Genomic DNA, 14958 nt, shown 5'->3' on the forward strand with positions numbered 1-14958 from the left:
GGCTTTGAGGGTGTCCTTGTAACATTTCCTCTGCCCACCTTTGGCTCACTTGCCGTGAAGGAGTTCCGAGTAGAGCGCTTGCTTTGGGAGCCTCATGTCTGGCATGCGAATGATGTGGCCTGCCCAGCGGAGCTGATCAAGTGCGGTCAGTGCTTCAATGCTGGGGATGTTGGCCTGGTCGAGGACGCTAACGTTGGTGCGTCTATCCTCCCAGGGGATTTGTAGGATCTTGCGGAGGCATTGTTGGTGATATTTCTTCAGCGATTTGAGGTGTCTACTGTACATGGTCCATGTCTCTGAGCCATACAGGAGGGCGGGTATTACTACAGCCCTGTAGACCATGAACTTGGTGGTGGATTTGAGGGCCTGGTCTTCAAACACTCTTTTCTTCAGGCGGCTGAAGGCTGTGCCGGCGCTCTGGAGGCGGTGTTGAATCTCGTCATCAATGTCTGCTCTTGTTGATAAGAGGCTCCCAAGGTAGCAAACGTTCCAATCCTACTTTATATATCTATCCATCCAATATGACATCAAGAAATTAACTCAACACCCCTATGCATTCTCTTAGTGACTGTCCTGTGTGTGCCTTTGCCTATCCTACTGATGTCATGCAGTGCTACCCTAGTAGCTGCAGCATGGCTGGTGGAAGGCTGCTGCCTTTCAGTGAGGGGACACTGCAAATAGCCTTCCTGGTCAACCTTGAGGAGCTGGTGGCTGGGAGTGTCAACTCAAATGATGGTGTTTCTTCTTGTTCTTCTTCACTCACCTCTCTCTCTTCATGGCCTACCACTGGCTGGGCAGGCTGCATTTCATGAGTGTGTGAAATGAGGAAGGCACAGGTGTGGAGTGTGGTGAAGGGAGGGCAGGAAAGCAAGAGGTGCATGTCAGAAAGAGGATAATGTATGAGGATACCAGTATCTTGCATCCTTGCTGCACCCCCCCCCCCCTCCCGCTGGCCAAGGACTCAGCCAAGCCCCTGCCAAGTATGGCCTGCACTGTCTCCTCCAAGGGGGTGAGGTGAGGTTAGGAATGGGAGATTTGCCTTGTAATTGGTACAGATTCTTGGTAGGTGAGTGATTTGGGGGGAAGCGAGAGTCATGCATTGAGCAGTGTGTTAGGCTAGTCATAAAGTTGGTAGGAGACGGCTTTTGAAGACGCATTCACTGACCTAGACAGTGGTCATGAAGCTTCTTTGGGCAATGGATTCAGGTGGTGGGGGCAACACTGCTGGCAGTGACAACCTCATTGATGTAGTCCCACATCATTCTTTCTGGAGGGCTTCCTGGCCCCTGTGGGTAGAGGACCTCTTTTGCAGTGTTGACCCCCTGCACGTTCCGATAATTTCCACTGGTGATAGAAGAGAAGAGGCCCAGCCAAGGTAAGTATGATATTATTTTAGCGGAACCAGGAGAAACAGGAGTGCTCTTCCAGGCTCACATATAGAATCTGAGCTGTTGGCACCCCAGGGCAACGTACCCTCAATCCACGATCAGGACTTATCACTCCCGTCCCCCACACAAGTACCTTTCTACCAGTTGGGGTGGTCCAATCTTGGTTGGCCTCAATCCAGTGAGCGGTATTGAGACACCCATTTGTCAACCCACAGCTCATTGGTCCAATGTAAATGATGCTGCTGCTCTAAGTCACTCCCGCTTTGAGGGCGGCCGATCAGCCAACGCACTCCATCGGAGGATCACACATTGATACCACAGAGTGAGGCACTTAGACAATGGACTTTGTCCAATAACTCAAAGTAGATTCATCTGCTGTGATGCTGCTTACTTTGATGAAGGTGCTTAACCTTTGTAAGAAGGTGTTGCGTATGCAATAACTCAATAGGCTTAGTACCGTGAAGTCAATCAGGTGCGACCTGACTCTAATTTTTAAGCTCTCAAAGTGAGAATTAAACATGGAGGCTTTCTGTGTGTGTCTGTGGCCCAATGACCTCCGACGGTCGCTCCCCCTGGTGGCAGGTAAACCCAGGCATACATACATTACATCATTCCCCCCAAGATCTTGGTATCAGTCCTATTTATAAATTGAGATGGTCCGGGGCTTTCCACTCCCGAGTTGATCGTCTCAGTTCAATTCCAGATCTGGGTGAGCTCTCTCAGTCATTCATGACTTGAGGCTGGGTAGCCGATCTGATGGAAGTGGCAGTGTCCATGTCGGGGATTGAGGGTCCAGATTCATTGACAACAGCAGGGTCTTCTGATGATGTCTTCTAAGCTGTTCCGATTCATCTGTGTGCCGCAATTTCGTCTGATCAATGTGCCTCCTGCATGTTTGCCCATTAGTGAGCCTGACAATAAGCACCCTGTAACCCTCCTGCGCCGTAACAGTGCCAGTGACCCAACTGGGTCCTTGACCTTAAATTAGAACACACACAGGATCATTAATAGAGATGTCGCATGGCACGGCAGTGCGATCATGATATCATTGCTGATGTTGATGTCTGTTTTCGACGTGATCGTTAAGATCGGGTGGACAAGCGAGAGCCTGATCTTGAGACCTCTCTTCATCAACAGTTCAGCAGTGGGGACCCCGGTAAGCATGTGGGGTCTCGTCCTGTAACTAAGCAGTGTGCGTGACAAGCGAGTCTGCAAAGAACCGTGAGTTACGCATTTCAGGCTCTGCTTGATGGTTTGGGCAGCCTGTTCCGTTTGACCATTGGACATGGGTTTGAATGGTGCTGACCTTATGCGCTTGATACCATTGAGTCTCATAAACTCTTGAAACTCCAAACTCGTGAAGCACGATCCGTTGTCGCTCACAACGATGTCGGGCAGACCATGAGTAGCGAACATGGCACGAAGACTCTCAATGATGGCTGTGGATGTGCTGGATGACATGATTACACATTCTATCCACTTGGAATATTCATCCACCACCACCAAAAACATTTTGCCCAGGAAAGGACCCGCATAGTTGATGTGGATCCTCGACCATGGTTTGGATGGCCATGACCACAGACTTAGTGGAGATTCTACTGGTGCATTGCTTAACTGCATGCAAGTGTTCCACTGATGCACACATGACTCCAAATCAGAGTCAATGCCAGGCCACCAAACGTGAGACCTGGCAATGGCCTTCTTCATCACAATACCGGGATGGGTACTGTGTAAATCCCGTACAAATCACTCCCTGCCTTTCTTGGGCATAACAACACGATTACCCCATAGCAAACAATCAGATTGAATGGATAGTTCGTCTTTGCACACTTCCCTGGGAATGGCCAACCAATCATCATTAAGGACACAACGTTTTACACCCGATAAGATCGGATCCTGGCTGGTCCAGGTCCTAACTTGTTGAGCAGTGACAGGTGACCCTTCACTCTCAAAGGCATCCATGACCAACAGTAGATCTGTGGGCTGTGGCGTTTCCACCTCCGGCGTGGGCAACGGTAAATGGCTCCAGGCATTGGCACAATTCTTGGCGACATGTCTATGGCGAATGACATAATCATAGGCAGATAATGTCAGCGCCCACCGCTGGATGCGGGACGACGCGTTGGTATTGATACCTCTATGCTCTGAAACAAAGATATGAGCGATTTGTGATCAGTTTCAAGCTCGAAACAAAGCCCAAACAGATACTGGTGCATCTTTTTAACCACATATATGCAGACTAAAGCTTCTTTCTCTACCAGGACATAGGCTCTTTCCGCTTTAGACATGCTTCTCCACACGTACGCAACGTGTTGTACTTTGCTTGACTCATTGGATTGTTGGAGCACGCAACCAACCCCATGTGGTGAAGTGTCACAGGCCAATACTAACCGCTTGCATGGGTCATAATGTACCAGCAATTTGTTGGAACAAAGCAGATTTTTAGCCTTCTCGAAGGTCCTTCTTGAGATACACCCCGAACCCAGTTGTCGCCTTTTCTGAGCAGCATGTGCAGTGGCTCTAATAATGTGTTCAATTTAGGTAAGAAATTACCGAAGTAGTTGAGAAAACCAAGGAACAAACACAGCTCCATCACATTCTGGGATCTGGGTGCATTTTTGATGGCCTCTGTTTTCGAGTCCGTAGGCCTGATGCTGTCTGCAGCAATTTTCCTTCCCAGGGATTGGACTTCCGGTGCCATAAAGACGCACTTTGAACGTTTCAGCCTGAGCCTCACTTTGTCCAGATGACATAGAACCTCTTCCAGGTTGTGTAGGTGTCACGAGCTGTGACCAGAATGTCGTCTTGGAACACCACGGTTCTAGGGGCGGACTTCAGTAAACTCTCCATGTTTCTCTGAAATATGCCGAGCGAATTCTGAAAGGATACCTGTTGTAAATGAACAGCCCTTTATGCGTATTGATCCACATAAGTTCCTTGCACGATTTGACAAGCTCCTGTGTCATATAGGCCGACATCAGATCCAATTTGGTGAACGACTTGGCTAGCGTTGCAAAGAGGTCATCAACCTTTGCTAGCGGGTACTGATCCTGTTTCAAAACTCAGTTGATCGTAAACTTGTAGTCTCCACAAATCCTGACAGTGCCATCACTCTTCAGCACAGGAACAATGGGACTAGCCCATTTGTTAAATTCGACCAGTGAAATTACCCCTTCACGTTGGAGTCGGGCCAGTCCAATTTTGACCTTCTCCCTCATCATTTATGGGACTGCCCGGGCTTTGTGATGGATGGGTCTTGCATCCGAGTCCAGGTGGATCTGCACCTTGGCTCCCATGAAGTTGCCGATGCCCGGTTCAAACTGCGAGGGAAATTTGCTCAGCACTTGAGCACACGAAGCGTCATCCACCGATGACAAAGCTTTAATATCGTTCCAGTTCCACTTTATTTTTTCGAGCCAACTCCTGCCGAACAGCGTTGGACCATTGCCTGAAGTGATCCACAGCAATAGATCATGAACCGCCACATCGTATGATACCTTGACTGCTGCACTGCCTATCACCGATATGTGATCTTTGGTGTAGGTAAGCAATTTTGCATTTACTGGACTCAGCTTGGGTTTAATGGCCTTGGTGTCCCACAGCTTTTCGAAAGTCCTCTGGCTCAGAATTGACTGACTCGCACCCGTGTCTAATTCCATAGATATCGGAACGCCGTTCAATTTTACTTCAATCATTATAGGTTGGCTCTTTGTCAGGAATGAATGTACACTATACACTTCCTCCTAGGGTATCTCTGGTTGCATTGCCAGATCCGCTCCGGATCGGTCATCATCATCCACGTAGTGTGTTGCAGCACGCTTGCTGAACTGCGGACACATCCGCTGAAGGTGCCCCATTTTTGCACAGCCTCTACAAAAATACTGTCTGAAACGGCACTGATGAGGCCGATGATTACCCCCACAACGCCAACAGGGTGAAATCGGATTCATACCCAATGGCGGACTTCGAGCAGCTACAGATTTCACAAACACAGTCGGGTAGGCCCTGCCAGGTGCAGCTCTGCCAACCGACGACAAAATCTGGTGCACAGTACTTGCCGTGGAATTCCGATTCTGCGAGGATATCTGCTTTGTACTATCGACCTTGGTCAGGCAAGCCCGGGTGATCGTGATGGCCCTGCTCAGATCCAGCAGATTTCGCAGGATCACTTCGTGATTTATGCCTATTACAAAGACATCACGCAGCATGTCTTCCAACGTGATTCCAAACTTACACTGCCCAGCGAGATGTCTCAGGTCAGCAACAAATTCCGCCACGTCCTGGCCCTCAGAACGAACATGCTTGTAAAAGCGATATCTCAAGATAATGATGCCTTCTTTAGGTTTGAGATGGTCCCAAATCAGAGCACACAATTCCTCATAGGTCTTTTCCGTTGGACGTGCAGGTGAGAGCAGATTCTTTATGAGGCCATAGATTTTTGGACCACAAACTGTGAGGAAAACCGCCCTGCGCCTAACTGCGTCAGCGTTTTCATCCATCTTGTTGGCCACAAAGTACTGGTCGAGGCGCTCTGTAAAATCCTCCCAGTCTTCTCCCTCCATGAATCGCCCCAGGATTCCAACTGTGCTCATTTTTTTTGTGTGCTTAAAAGTTCATATTGTGCCTTGTCGCCAAATGTTGCCTATGCAATAACTCAATAGACTTAATACCGTGAACTCAATCAGGTGCGACCTGACTCTACTTTATTAGCTCTCAAAGTGTAAATTAGACATGGAGGCTTTCTTTATATACAAGGGCTGCACGTGTGTGTCTGTGGCCCAATGACCTCCGACGGTTGCTACCCCTGGTGGCCGATAAACGCAGGCATACATACATTACAGAAGGCACCAGCAAAAATGATGGCATATAAATTGCTAGTATTGAATTGATAGTATTATAATATGAAATAGATGAGGGAGTTGTAAAGAACCAAATATGGCTTTTTCACACGTCTCCATTTACTGACTGTTAAATTGTATCGATTTTGAAAGAGAGAACTTGCATTTATATTGCACCTCTCATGGCCGCAGGACGTCCTAAAGCGCTTCACAATCAATTAATTACTTTTGAAGCATTATCACTGCTGTAATGTAAGGAAACACTGCAGCCAAATTGTGCACAGCAAGGTCCCACAAACAGCAATGACCAATTAAACTGTGCTTTTATACAGTATTCTGACAAAATGTTAACATGACCCTTGAGGGGTTAAAATCTGCTGGCTGAGTCAAGGCAGCTTCGTGGCAGTCTGCACTGTGACTGACGTCAGCATCCCACAAAGCAGCTTCAGATCCCACAAGTGCAGAAGTTACTGTGCAAAACACTGAGCCCACTGTGCAGAACTGAGTCCATTTAATGAGAGTCAAAACAGCCTTGTCCATTAAGATGCAAGCAAAGAACCATTTGTTTAATTAACGGGTATAAGATTTGTCAAAAAACATACTGCAAAATAGCTCTTGCACAATGAGAATGTAAGTATATTGTAGCTACGTTGCTGAATTTATTTCTAATATAAATGCTATTTTAACAAATGAGAATTCACAGAAAAATCCTTTCAGCTATTCAGAATTTAATTTGGTTTGACAAGGTTGGCCAATCAATGGGGAAAAAAAATTATGCAATCACTCGAAGTGTACAACAAAAAAATGTCAATTTTGTAGGGATAGGATTTTAAAAACAGTACAGTATCAAATAACATTTTCACTAAAACAGCCTTGTAATAGCCTGTTCAATTTACAACAAACTTCTCTTGTAGTTTGCTGAATATTTATTACAGAATATAACATTATTTCCTTTCAGTGAAACCTGTACCCATAAACAGAGGCAGCCTTTGTGTTCACTTGTAATGTGGGCAGGACAGATCTCACTTCGGATTTTAATGAATTCTGATCACTGAAAACAAATCGTATGAGATTTAATCGATATCCCTTTTATAACATAATAGACGTACAGAGCCATCTGAATTCCAAGAGGGATTTCTCCAGCGACTGTTTCAGTAAATCAGTGTAATGTTAATAAATTGTTGTACTGTACAGTTTATTTAGACTGATGGCAGACCACAGGTTGTGTTCAATCCTTCTACAGTCTGCACAGCACATTTTACAGCGCAATATTATTGTTAAAGTCACCCTGCGCTCCAGCTTGGCCTAGAGTATTGATACTAATTATACAACTTGTCAACAACTGCACCTTCCCCTCATCTATGTATCTCTTTGTCCCTTTTATCAGATTTGCTTCTGAGTCTCTTCTGCAGCCACGGAATGCATCTATGATTCTGAGTCTCCATCCTGCTTGCTTATCTGCCTTAAAAATAGGCAATGATGCCCTTTATTATTGGTGATCTTTGTTATGCCTTGTTTGCATTGTGGATTTATCAAGGTGAGGGAGGTGCTGTGCTGAGAAATGGAACACTTTCTTACTTCTGCATCCAGCGTCGGCCTCAAGCCCAGGAAAAGCATTGGCTAGGTACAGAATAAAGCTCCCCATGTTATCATAACGAGGTGCCTTAACCCTAAATTAACCATAGTGTAACACTTCGATCTCCCACGTAAAACATCTTTGCAGCTTCTTTGAATAAGAGTGCCAATTTGCAATTTCAATAGGGTCAAGTTTCGGCCTGAGTTGCTCCTATTTTTTTGGATCAACTGGTTTCGAATGGAGTATCTTAGAAATTGAAATTCTCGGCATTTAGTTTGCTCCAGTTCTAGTCAGTTCGAACAGTTTCAGTTTGGAACAGATTTTTTTTTCAAAAGTGGGCGTGTCCAGCCACTTACGCCTGTTTTGAAAGTTTAGGCAGTGAAAACTTACTCCAAACTAACTTAGAATGGAGTAAGTGTAGATTTTTGTACGCTCAGAAAAACCTTACCTACACTTAGAAAATCAGGCGTAGGTTACAAATCAGGCGTAGAGAACGAGAGGCGGGGGGAGGTGGGCGGTTAACAAACACTAAACACTTCACTTTTACAAATAAAGAGTCATCATCAATAATAAATGATAAATAAACCAATAAATAAACCAATAAATCAATCCAAATAAATTAAAAAATAAAACATTAAAAAAAATTAAAAATCACTCAATAAATAAAAAATATTTCTACTCACCTGCAGCACCAGGGAGAAGAGGGGAGGGAAGAGAAGATGATGGGGGGGAGGCGCAGGGGGAAGAGGAGAAGATGATGAGGGGGGGAAGAGAAGAAGGTGGGGGGGGGAAGAGAAGAAGGTGGGGGGCGGGGGGAGAGAAGATGATGATGCCGGGCTGTTGCCGCCGCCGCCGACTCTTCGGTCAGGGCCCGCCCCAGCGAGATGCAGGGCGGGTGGGCCCCGCCGACGACCAAGAAGCCGGGCCCCGCCGAGCAGCTGATGTCGGGCTGCCGACGCCGCCGATGACTCTTCGGGCAGGGCCCGCACCAGCGAGAGGCTGGGCGGGCGGGCCCCGCCGCCGAGGTAAGATGAGCAGGCCACTCGGCCGGGGATAGGGATGACGTCCCTTCGGCTTGGGATAGGATTGTCGCCCTGGAGACAGGACGCTGGCAGCTACTGCGCACGCGCGCAGCTGCTGACACTGTTTTCAGCGCAGGGCTGTAGCTCCGCCCCTAGCAGCTCCTGCTGCACAGCGCCGAGGTGGAATTGGGCCTCCAGCTATTGGAGAATCGCGAGGTAAGTATTTGGCGCAATTTTTGTTCTATAACTTAGGCGGGCCTCTCCGATGTGCGCCATTCTAACGGGCGGCCGAAACTTGACCCCATACTGTGGACCTATGCCACATGGAATAGATGTTACTGCCATTCAAGTCGCACGTTATTATACCAGTATTGTTCAAGTCATGTGATTTGATGGCAAGAACTGGCCATGCATCATTGTCGGCCATGACACTCTGTCAACAAAAAGAAATGGAAACAAAAAAACATTACTAAGGTAAACAATATTAAGTTTACTCCTATCACACAGAATAATGTATTCTGACATGTGTTCCAAGGCAGCCTGCAAAACCATCTCAAGTTCTCAACATGTTGCTGGCTAGCAACACAGTCCAGACTTCATAAGCAGAGGATGCAAGTGAGGACCAACGGGAGTACAGGCTCATATGGTGGGTTTTGTCATGGGGCAGGGGTTGTGACCCACAGGAGTTCAAGCAAAGCTTCATGGTTTCAGAGTGTGTGAAATGTCCAAATTGCTGACTGCTGCCTCATGAAGGTTGTAAAATGGCAGGTGCCTTCATTGACAGAGGTGACAGAGAAGGGATAGGCTCCAGAGGAAACTCATGAATCTGGCATCACGTAAAGACTTTGGGAAATTATGGTGTTCTGCAATTAATATCATTTCTTGCTTTGACAGTATTAGATCCCTTAAATACCTTGACATTATTAATGCACAACATGCTGTATTGCTCTGTTGTTACAGCATGTTAAATATTTGAACTGAATTCTAAAACAAATCAGAATATGCTCATTTGAAACCTGTCTTCAGAATCACAAAAGTACCTGGTAGGTTATTTAATTGAACAAGACAAAATCTACACAATTTTTAATATCACTTGTTTGTGAAAACTATATAATGTACTAAATATTTACGTAACCTATCAATGGTCCAATTTTAAAGGGGTTGCACGAACACAGAGAACTGAGGGTTCACATATACAAATCTTTTAAAAAACACGGAGTGATTATTTGCAACAACATTTTTGTGTCCTTCTATGCGTGCCTTGGACTCCGCCCCCTTTTAGCGCATGCGGCTCGATCCGGTCGCACATGCGCAGTGCGACATACAAGGAAATCGGAAGGGGGGCCGAACCATGAATCGCATGGAGTTCATTGCCGCTGGAGCTGCTTTTAGGGCTTTTGGATTATCTCCAAGACTTTTGCCTAAAATATCGCTGCCATTATCTACACAAACATTTTCACAGCGTTTGTGGGAAAGAAAAAATCAGAGATGGGAGAAAGAGTGATTGCGGGAGAGAGAGAGATTGCAGCAGAGAGAGAGAGAGAGAGAGAGAAAGACTGAGGGAGAGAGACTGGGAGGAGAGAGAGAGAGAATGGGACAGAGAGAGAGACTGGGGGAGAGAGAGAGATTTGGGGGAGAGTCAGAGACTGGGGAGAGAGAGAGGGAGACCGGGGGGAGAGAGAGAGTGGGGGGAAATAGAGAGACTGGGGAGAGAGAGAGAGAGAGGGGCAGAGAGAGAAAGACTGAGGATAGAGTGAGACTGGGGGAGAGAGAGACTGGGGAGAGAGAGAGTGATACGCTCATAATAAAGGATGAAACTGAGTACTGTGCACAATGAACAAGTGTGACCTTAGCTCCTTTAATAAGACTCCAGAGTGCGGGTACCTCGTGGGTGGCCGGCTTATATACCGTGCTCCCAAGAGATGCTGGGATCCCTTGGGACTCCAACAGGTAGGCTCTCTGGTGGTGGTGTAATACAGGTTACAAGGGGTTAAATACATAACATCACTCCCCCATGAAGTCAATAGTACACTTATTTACAAGTTGAGATGATCTGGGGCTTTTCGCTCCCTTGTCGATCGTCTCGATACAAATGCGGGTGTGGGTGAGTTGGTTAGTTCTTCACTGGGCTGTTGGGCAGCTGGCCTTGCTGGGCTGTTGGGGATGGTCAACCATGATGTCATTTGCCACTTGTGTGTGTGTTGGAGGGTAAAAGTTGGTGGTGTCTTCTTCGGGTTGTTTGTAGTTGTTGGTGAACCACAAGTTGATTTGGTCCAAATGTTTTCTGTACGTTTGTCCATTGGCCAATTTGACTTGAAACAACCTACTCCCCTCTTTGGCTGTGACCATGCCATCGAGCCATTTGGGACCATGTCCATAACTGAGTACAAACACAGGATCATTGATCTCAATATGCACGGTCATGGTACACACTTTGTTGATGACGCCTGCCCTCCACGTGATCATGGAAATCAGGGTGGACAAGAGAGAGCCTTGTTTTTAGTGCGCTTTTCATGAACAGCTCGGCTGGGGGATCTCCGGTGAGTGAGTGGGGTTTGGTGCGGTAGCTGAGCAGCACTCGGGACAGCCGGGTCTGCAGGGTCCCTTCCGACACACGTTTCAAGCTTTGCTTGATGGTCTGAACTATCCATTCTGCCTGACCATTGGATGCGGGCTTGAACGGAGCAGATGTGATGTGTTTGATCCCATTGCAGGTCATGAATGCCTTGAATTCAGCATTGGTGAAGCACGACCCATTGTCGCTGACTAGGACATCAGGCAAGTCGTACATGGCAAACATGGCTTGTAGGCTTTCAATAGTGGCCGTGGACGTGCTTACAGACATTATCGTACATTCAATCCATTTTGAGTAAGCGTCCACGACAACCAAAAACATTTTGTCTAGAAATGGGCCCGCATGGTCCACGTGGATCCTCAACCACAGTTTGGAGGGCCACGACCACAAATTTAGCGGTGCCTCTCTGGGTGCATTGGTCAGCTGAGAGGGAGTGTTGTACTGGCACATGCATGACCTTAAATCTATGTCGATGCCGGGCCACCACACATGGGATCTGGCTATGGCTTTCATCATTACAATGCCTGGGTGGGTGCTGTGCAGTTCACAAATGAACGTATCTCTGCCTTTCTTGGGTAAAACCACGCGATTGCCCCACAACAAACAGTCCGCCTGCAGGGACATTTCGTCTTTGCATCTGTGAAACGGCTTAATCGCCTCCTGCATCTCTGCTGGGATGCTGGACCAGTTCCCATGGAGAACACAGTTTTTTTTACCAAGGACAGTAAAGGATCCTGGCTAATCCAGATCCTGATCTGGCGGGCCGTAACGGAGGCTTTTCATTTTCAAATGCATCCATTACCATGAGCAAGTCCGCTGACTGTGCCATTTCCACCCCAGTGGTGGGCAATGGCAGTCGACTGAGAGCATCTGCGCAGTTCTCTGTGCCTGGTCTGTGGCGGCTTACATAGTTGTATGCCGACAGCGTAAGCGCCCATCTTGGGATGTGGGCAGAGGCAATGGTGTTAATCCCTTTGCTCTCAGAGAAAAGCGATATGAGCGGATTGTGGTTAGTTTCAAGCTCAAACTTGAAGCCAAATGAGTACTGGTGCATTTTTTTTATCCGTAAACGCACGCCAGAGCCTCTTTTTCAAACATGCTGATGGCCCTTCCGGCCTTGGACAAACTCCTGGATGCATATATGACCAGTTGCTAAATCCCCGATTTGTTAGCCTGTTGTCACACACACCCGACCCCGTATGATGACGCATTGCAAGCTAGCACTAATCTTTTACAAGGGTTATACAGGACAAGCAGTTTGTTTGAACACAACAGATTTCTGGCTTTCTTAAAGGCAACATCTTGTGAATTTCCCCATACCCAGTCCTCTCCCTTGCGCAGTAGCGCATGTAAGGGTTCTAGCAGGGTGCTTAACCCAGGTAGAAAATTACTGAACTAGTTAAGGAGTCCCAGGAACGACCACAGCTCCGTCACGTTCTGTGGTCTCAGCGCGTTCTTGATGGCCTCCGTCTTGGCGTCGGTGGGTCTAATGCCAGAAGCTGTGATTCTTCTTCCCAAGAACTCAACCTCCTATGCAAGGAAAACACACTTCGAGCGTTTCAACCTGAGCCCCACGCGATCCAGCCGACTAATAACCTCTTCCAGATTCTTCAAGAGCTCAATGGTGTCCCAACGTGTAATTAGTATGTCGTTCTGGAAAACCACGGTGCGAGGAACCGACTTTAGCAGGCTCTCCATGTTCCCTTGGAAGATTGCCGCGGCCAACCGAATCCCGAACGGGCACCTGTTATAGATGAACAGACCTTTGTGCGTGTTGATGCAGGTGAGGCTTTTCAAAGACTCCTCCAGCTCCTGCATCATGTAGGCCGAGGTCAGGTCCATCTTGGTGAACGTCTTCCCTCCAGCCTGGGTCGCAAGTAGGATATCTGCCTTGGGGAGCGGGTACTGGTCCTGTAGCGAAAAATGGTTGATTGTTACTTTATCGTCCCCACAAATTCTAACCGTGCCGTCCTCTTTAAATACCGGGACAATTGGACTAGCCCACTCGATGAATTCCACCGGCGCATTGATACCTTCTCGCTGCAGTCTATCCAGCTTAATTTCCACTTTCTCACGCATCATGTACCGCCCGTGCCTTATGATGGATGTGTCGCGTACCGGGAACCAAATGGATCTGCACTTTCGCCCCCGAAAACCTTCCAATGCCTGGTTTGAACAACGAAGGGAACTTGCTCAGAACCTGGGCACATGAAGCGTCGTCGACGGACGGAAGCGCTCGGATGTTGTCGAGCGGATTTTTCCCAGCCAGCTTCTGCCTAATAGTGTGGGGCCATCCCCTAGTACAATCCACAGTGGGAGTTTGTGTACTGCTCCGTCATAGGAGACTTTGACTTCTGCACCGCCAATTACAGGGATTAGTTCCTTGATGTAAATCCTTAGTTTGGTGTGAATGGGGCTGAGCTTGGGCCCATGTGCCTTTTTGCCCCACAGCCTGTCGAAGGTCTTTTTACTCATTATGGACTGACTCACACCCGTGCCCAATTCCATACATACTGGAATTCCGTTCAGTTCAACTTTCAACATTATTGGTGGACATTTTGTAGTGGATGTGTGTACCCCGTACACTTCTGCCTCCTCGGTACGAGTCTCCAATTCAGCTTGATCCACAGTGGATCGATTTTCCTCTGCAACGTGGTGTTTTGCAGAGTTTGCAGGGTTTGCAGCTCGCCTGCACATTCGCTGGAGGTGTCCCATTGTTCTGCAACTGTTGCACACATAGTGCTTGAAGCTGCATTGATGGGGCCGATGATCACCTCCACAGCGCCAACAAGGTGTTAATTGCCTCGCATTAACGATTGATGGCAGAGTCTAAGTAATCTGAGGTCGGGCAGCAGCAGCCGGCATGTACATTCTGCCATGTATATTTCTGCTCGAAACGAAGTTACTTTATGCACAGTACTGGCCGAAACTTCTTTACTCTGCGAAATCTGTTTGGTGTTGTCGCTGGTGGAGAGTTTCAACAGTCAACAGTTTGCGAAGGATTGCCTCATGGCCAATGGCCACTACAAAAACGTCTCGAAGCATTTGTTCTAGGAATCCCTCAAATTCGCAATGCCCTGCGAGGCGCCTTAGTTCGGCGACATAAGAACATAAGAACATAAGAATTAGGAACAGGAGTAGGCCATCTAGCCCCTCAAGCCTGCCCCGCCATTCAATAAGATCATGGCTGATCTGGCCGTGGACTCAGCTCCACTTACCCGGCTGCTCCCTGTAACCCTTAATTCCCTTCTTGGTTAAAAATCTATCTATCTGTGACTTGAATACATTCAATGAGCTAGCCTCAACTGCTTCCTTGGGCAGAGAATTCCACAGATTCACAACCCTCTGGGAGAAGAAATTCCTTCTCAGCTCGATTTTAAATTGGCTCCTCTGTATTTTGAGGCTGTGCCCCCTAGTTCTAGTCTCCTCGACCAGTGGAAACAACCTCTCCGCCTCTATCTTGTCTATCCCTTTCATTATTTTAAATGTTTCCATAAGATCACCCCTCATCCTTCTGAACTCCAACGAGTAAAGACCCAGTCTACTCAATCTATCATCA

The sequence above is a fragment of the Pristiophorus japonicus genome, chromosome 1 (genome assembly GCF_044704955.1).
Source record: "Pristiophorus japonicus isolate sPriJap1 chromosome 1, sPriJap1.hap1, whole genome shotgun sequence".
Classification (NCBI taxonomy): Eukaryota; Metazoa; Chordata; class Chondrichthyes; family Pristiophoridae; genus Pristiophorus; species Pristiophorus japonicus.